This window comes from Oryctolagus cuniculus, chromosome 4, assembly GCF_964237555.1.
Source record: "Oryctolagus cuniculus chromosome 4, mOryCun1.1, whole genome shotgun sequence".
Classification (NCBI taxonomy): domain Eukaryota; kingdom Metazoa; phylum Chordata; class Mammalia; order Lagomorpha; family Leporidae; genus Oryctolagus; species Oryctolagus cuniculus.
In genome coordinates, this window is record NC_091435.1 from 6309386 (window position 1) to 6316380 (window position 6995).

At 53.7% G+C, this 6995-nt stretch overlaps 1 long non-coding RNA gene across 1 annotated transcript; it reads left to right on the forward strand.

Annotated features, from left to right (window-relative positions):
- The first annotated feature begins 207 nt into the window (after positions 1-207).
- Positions 208-3806, forward strand: LOC138849227 (uncharacterized). Its single transcript, XR_011387683.1, has 2 exons — positions 208-486; positions 2910-3806. It is a non-coding gene; the product is annotated as an uncharacterized lncRNA (long non-coding RNA).
- The last annotated feature ends 3189 nt before the right edge of the window (positions 3807-6995 follow it).

The window sequence follows — 6995 nt, forward strand, 5'->3', positions numbered from 1 at the left end:
AGATCTTGTGCGCTCTCTCTCTCTCTCTCTCTCTCTCTCTCTCTCTCTTTCACACACACACACACACACACACACACCTCTGTCTTTCAAATAAAAAATGAAAAGAAACTTAAAAAAATAAATCATTGAAATCCAGGCACATGAGGGATATTTAAAAAATTCATGAAAAATGCATGCTATGGAAAAAACTTTAATGGAATTTCAAAGTTTTTTGCAGCCAAGTGAGCTAACTTCCACCTTGCTGGAAACTTCTCGAAGGGCTCGGGTGCGGCAGCTGCGCCTTCACCGGCAGCGCGATCCGCTTTAGGACATGAGGGTGGGCCGCGGCTGCAGACACAGCACGGCCAGCGCTTTCCCGTCGGGGAGAGACCACAGCAGTGAGCGTGCAGGCTGAACCTGCACAGAGCAGCGCGAGCCGTGGCAACGGCTGTGGTTCTGAGAGCCTTCGAACACTCTGCAGAGGAGGCCGGGGTCGCGGGGCTGTGGGTAAGGTGCCGCTTGCGCTCTCCCACCCCATATGGGAGCGCCAGTTGGGGTCCCGGTGGCTCTGCTTCTGATCCAGCTCCCTGCTGATGCACCTGGGAAAGCAGCAGAAGATGGTGCATGTACTGGGGTTCCTGCCCCCCAACCCTGGCCACGGTGGCTACTGGGGGAGTGAACCAGCAGGTGGAAGAGCTGTTTCTCTTTATGCCCCCCCCCCGCCCCTATGCTCTGCCTTTCACATAAATAAAATGACTCTAGAAAAACCTCAACATTTTGTTAAAACAATAAAAATTATCTTTGTGTCAGTTATAAGTAGGTAGGGAAATTTTTTAAATTCTAAAACTTGATATTTATTTTATTTGCTGGAATTTAAACATCAGAAACTTTGAGGAGCGCAACGCGTCCTCTCTTTGTGGGGAACCTTTGAGGATTGCTAGAGAACGTAGCAAGAGCTGCTCCAACAGTGCTTGCCTTCTTCTCCTCATGCAGCTCCGAGTGCGGGGCTGTGCCTCCCTTCAGCCTTGGTGAACAGGCACAGCCCTTTCTAGACTTGGATCCTCTCGCAGCATTTTCTGCTTCGCGCTGCCAAGGTGGTGGAGTTTCTAGGAGTGTCCCTTCAGTGGGAGGCTCTCAGCTCGTGTCCGGTTCTCTGGAACATCTTCCTCCTTCCCGTCGCAAACACTTCCTCTTCGATGTCGGGAAGTTGCCTTCCCTTGGTTCCTTTGGTTGCGTATCTAGAAGGTTCTAGAACATTCCCACCGTCAGCTCTCTTTTCTGTAACTCTATTTGCATGTGATTCTGATTTTGCTCCTGGCATTCCCTGTGTGGGTTTCTCTGCACTTCCATCGTTCAGCTAATTCCCTGTTCCGATGATCCATCTTGAAAAATGACCTCTGCACTTGTCACTGGGGGACAAGGAGGCAGCAGAAGTGTGAGCTTTGCTGTCTGTGCCTGAATTGAATAGTGTATGCAATGGAATGAAAGCTGTGCAATGATTGGCCGCTGTTCAGGGAGCACCTGTTACGGCTGCAGTGATTTGTGGACACAAGAGCTGGCAGCAAAGTTTGTTCTGTTATCCATGAGTTACTGTGCTGCAGCAGCTGAACTTGGACCATGCTGATGGAGGACTGGTGTGGCTGTGGTAGAAATGAGGAGGAAGTAAGGGTGGTGGGCACTCGCCTTCCAGCATGGATGGCTGGTGACAGTGACAATGTTTTGGCAATGAGCTGATTAGTGAGGTTTCCCTGTGCTGTTTGTTTGCTCTGAGATGGTGTTTTCCAATCACTCAAGAAAATGATCTATGTTTCTTTTTTTAAAGATTTATTTTATTTATTTGAAAGAGTTACGAGAGAGGTAGAGACAGAGAGACAGGTCTTGCATCTGTTGGTTCACTCCCCAGATGGCTGCAATGGCAAGAGCTGTGCTGATCCAAAGCCAGGAGCCAGGAGCTTCTTCCAGGTCTCCCAGGAAGGTGCAGGGGCCCAAGGACTTGGGCCATCTTCCACTGCTTTCCCAAGCCATAGAAGAGAGCTGGACCGGAAGAGGAGCGGCCGGGACTAGAACCTGTGCCCATATGGGGTGCCGGCACTTCAGGCCAGGACTTTAACCCGCAGTGCCACAGCGCTGGCCCTAATAATCTATGCTTCTAAACTCTCATTCTGGAGTAAGAGATTTGAGTCCAGCCTATTTGACTGTGTGACTTTGCCACATTACCCAAGCTTTTATTTTATTTTATCTTTAAAGATTTATTTATTTATTTGAAATTCAGAGTTACACAGAGAGAGGAGAGGGAGAGAGAGAGAGAGAGAAAGAGAGAAGCCTTCCATCTGATGGTTCACTCCCCAGATGGCTGCAATGGCCAGAGCTGCGCTGATCCGAAGCCAGGAGCCAGGAGCTTCTTCGGGTCTCCCATGTGGGTGCAGGGGCCCAAGGACTTGGGCCATCTTCTACTGCTTTCCCAGGCCACAGCAGAGAGCTGGATAGGAAGTGGAGCAGCCGGGTCTCGAGCTGGCGCCCATATGGGATGCTGGCACTTCAGTTCAGGGTGTTAACCCGCTAAGCCACAGTGCCGACCCCTTATTTTATTTTTTAAACATTTATTTTATTTATTTGGAAGGTAGAGTTACAGAGATAGAGAGAGAGAGAGAGGATCTTCCATCCTCTGGTTCATTCCCCAAATGGCTGTAATGGTCAGGGCTGTGCCTTTGTGAAGCCAGGAGCCAGGAGCTTCCTCCGGATCTCCCACGTGACTGCAGGGACCCAGGTATTTGGGCCATCCTGCCCTGCTCTCCCCGGCACGTGAACAGGGAGCTGGACTGGAAGTTGAGAAGCTGGGAGTTGAGACAGCGCCCATATGGGTACCGGCACTGCAGGCACCACGATGCTGGCCCCTACCCAAGCTTTTGTTCCTGTTTCCTGTTTTGTAGCACAGAGATGGGATTCGGAATTGCCGCTCACCAGACTACCCTGAGGGTTACGTGACTCTGTGTACAGAAGACATGAACAGCCACGCCTGGCACACGGGAGGAAGCGGGGATGCATGAACTTCACTTTCGTTCCTTAGAGTAGCTAACGGTCAGCGTGGTGCTGAGAACACGCAGGCCTTGCTCGTCTGAGCCCCAGCACGGCCCGCGCGTGGTTCTCGTCCGCATTTCCCAGCTGAGGAGTTGCCGTCTGGGCAGATGTTTCTCGTGTGCGTGCCCACGGGGGGCCCGGTGACCCCAAAGGGGAAGCTCCGAGTCTTTTTGCTCTGCTCCTACCAAGCAGCTCTTAGGAACTCCTGTCTGAGAGCTGTTCGCACACACCGTGTTCCCACAGCCGTCCGCGGGGCCGTCCGCGGGGCCGTGTGAAACCTCACTTGTTCATTACACAACAGCTGCATTGATCTTCACGCCGTCATCACCTAAACCACAGGATGGAGCTGCCCGCGTCTTCATTCTTCAGGATCTCTCTAGATGGAGCTGGTAGAATGGACCTTCCTGTGCCGGCCTCGTGAGCTTGTCACCCTAAAACCACGGCAGTCGTTGAGTCCTGGACTCATTTCCGGGCAGCTTCAGATTACATTTCTTCCCATTCACTCCGAGGTGCGAATGTTTCTCCAGGGGAACCATCGAGCTCGGCTTTCTAATTTGATTTGGAGGAAGAAGGAAGCGGCTTCTCTCTGCTTTGTGCAAAGCAGGCCATTTCGGCGCGTCGGGGACCCGTTCCGCTGGCTGTGTAGGTGTTTTTAATAAGTTCGTTCGCCTAATTGTATTTCCTCTCCGCTCAGCAAGGAAAGCCCTGCCCTAATGGGCTTAGTGGTTCTAAATTATTTTCTGGTTTTTAATTGTACCGCCTCCCACAAGCTCTTAATTTAATTATGGCATCATAATGTCTTTTTGAGAAAAACTTCCGTGTTCCTTAGCAACGCTGGATTCGATGGCTCCACCAGGTGACCCGGGGGTGGGAGTGGGGGGGCTTATTCCCACGCCCCAAGGCATGCAGGGAAGGGCTCCGGGTCGCTCAGGTCTTTGGGAGGTGTGCACTGCAGGGAGCCAGATCCAGGCAGGTGGGGAGACAGACCCGGAGCCTGTCCCGGGTACACTCAGCCCTGCCCTGAGCACACACAGCGGAAGGCAGGATCCGCCCTCCGCCACCAGGAAGCCTCCCTTCCCTTTGAAACACACTGGTGTTTGCTGCAGCGTTGCAAATCCACTGGCGGATAACTACTCTGCAGCGTGTTCAGGAAATGTGTGTGCTGTGAACACCCCGGGGGACATCCTGAGCAGTTATTTTTGTACCATCTTTGGAAGAGATTTCGCTTGGGGTAAAATAAGGAAACAGGACAAGGAAGATGAGGCACGTTTTTCCTGGAGTGGGAGAAAGACGGAGCTTCTTACAGTGGGGAGGGTTTAGCCTCAAGGGAACTTTGTTTCTTCCTTTATTTTATTTTATTTTATTATTATTTTGTATTATTTTGTTGCTAATTTATTTATTCAATTTAGTTATTTGAAAGGCAGAGTCAGAGAGAGACAGAAGAGACGCATGGAGATCTTCCATTCGCTGGCTCATTCCCCCAAATGACTACAATGGCTCAGGCTGGGCCAGGCTGAAGTCAGCAGCCAGGAGCTCCTTCTGGGTCTCCCACACAAATGCAGGGGCCCAAGCCCTTGGCCCAGCTTCTGCTGCTTTCCCAGGTGCATTACCAGGGAGCTGGATCAGAAGTGGAGCAGCTAGGTCTCGAACCAGCCCCGATATGGGATGGGGCAGCACAGGCAGCGGCTTTACCCACTGTGCCAGAGTCAGCCCCAGGAAACTGCCTTCCTAGCATCCCCTTCCAGCGCTGATCTGCCTGGGCGGGCAGGAAGCTGGGCAGGCGTGGCGAAGCACTTTGGGCTGCCCCAGGAAGGGGACCATGGCCATGGCGGCTGCGCACGGCTTCCCAGAGGAGTAGCAGGCACTGCAGGGCCCTCTGCTGGCCAGCACAGTGTGTGCATTAAAAAACTGGGGAAAATATTCCAGAAGACCAGAAGGAAGAAAGATGCCACCATCTTAACCCGTGGGATTACCCACGATTGCGTTTCTTGTATGTACCCTCTAATTCTATAATGGATTTGAATGACAATGACCATGAATCTTGTATGGGGGGGGGGACGAGAGAGATGAGAGGCGCAGCAGTAAGATGGTTTTGATGGATGGCGCGGATGCTAAGATGCTTAGTGTAAGTAAATTTTAAAGGAATGAGATCCGTAAGAGAAAAAAGTTCAAGATACACAGAGTGATGGAGTCTGGGTTTTTCCATGTCAGATCAAACTCTGGCCCGTATCCTAGTTTTCTTGCCATTTAAAGGGTCTGCTCACTTGGAATGGTTTAAGTGTGCCCCAAGAGAAAAACAAATTTGGGTTCTTACTTCGCACGAGAGCAGACAAAGAGACCCGGGAACTGTAGGAAGGCAGGATCTTTGCTCTCCGGGAGCTCATCTCGTCACAAGAAGACCTTCCAGACACAGGACCAACACCCTGGCTGCCACAGCCCAGCCCCCCGCCCTGCAGCTACAGCTCAGGGCTGCAAAAGTGCTGTGGTCAACAGACTGTTCTAGTAATCCCGCATCGCCAAGGCTCTCCGTGTCACGTGGCACCACATCCCTCGACACAGGTGCTGTCCACGCTAGGGGAGACACCGGCCTTTGCCACACTCAACAATTCGGTGGAGGCTGGCCACTCACTTCCCTAAAGCCTTGGATAGCTGTGGCGCACGCTGGCCTTTTGCATAAGTGAGTTAGAGCCGCTGGGGAAGACACTTCTTTTCCCCCTTTTCTTCTCCACTTCTTCCTCAAATGACGCGCGTCCTGAATTTACACGACAAGGGTCACGAGGTCTTATGCTCCAGGTGAAATGGAAGCCTGCAGAACCAGCCACAGACATGCAGGGGGACTCGAGAGCAGCATCCGAGGAGGCGGAGCGGGCCGGCCCGTGGCTGGCGGGGAAGGGCGGGCTGGAGGGTGTTCGAGCCCGGTTGTCTGCGGGGGAAGCAGTGTTGGGCGCCCCTGCCACCGGCTGCGCTTTGCACTCAGAATAAAGGCTTTGCTTGCTGGAGCGTCCGGAGCTCTCTGCCGCAAGACGGCCTCCGTGTCTGTCCCCTTAAGCGCAGCCACGCTGACCGTCCAGGCCTGGCTGATTGCGCTCTCTGGGTTGCTGGGGAGTAAACGATGCGTGTGTAAGAGGGGCCTGCGAAGCGTCTCTTCCTGGTTTCCCTGATGCTCAGCGCACTGTGGCCACGTGTTAGGCTCTGCGCCTTCTGCCAGGGGCTCCTTGGAGTTGCTGAAAAACCCACGAGGAGGTCAGAACTGTGGGCAGCGGGCAGCTGAGCGCCACCCTTCTCAGGGGTGTGGTTGGCCACGGGGCAGCCAAGGAGCTCCCTGAGCAGCGGGGCTGCTGTGTCCAGAGCCCCCGGCACGGCCCGCTGGGGTGGGCAGGAGGGCGAGGCTCCCAGTGCACGCTCGCCGCCGAGAGGCAGCCTCTGGGGCTCCCGGGCTCCCACTAGGCTAGGGCTACCCAGAGAACACAGGGGCTCGGGGGACCCTGGGCCAATTCTGCTGATCTTTTAGGACAGAATTAGAGGGGTGAAGGCTTTTCCTCCTCTTCACCAGGTCAGGGTCCTGGACCTTCTTAAGACCACATCGTGGCTCCGTGTTTCCTGGGGGCTATGTGTGTTTCCTGGGGGCTATGTGTGTTTCCTGGGGGCTATGTGTGTTTCCGGGGGGGGCTATGTGTGTTTCCGGGGGCTATGTGTGTTTCCGTGGGGGGCTATGTGTGTTTCCTGGGGGCTATGTGTGTTTCCAGGGGGGGCTATGTGTGTTTCCGGGGGCTATGTGTGTTTCCTGGGGCTATGTGTGTTTCCGGGGGAGGGGCTATGTGTGTTTCCGGGGGGGGCTATGTGTGTTTCCTGGGGGCTATGTGTGTTTCCTGGGGGCTATGTGTGTTTCCTGGGGCTATGTGTGTTTCCAGGGGGGGCTATGTGTGTTTCCGGGGGGG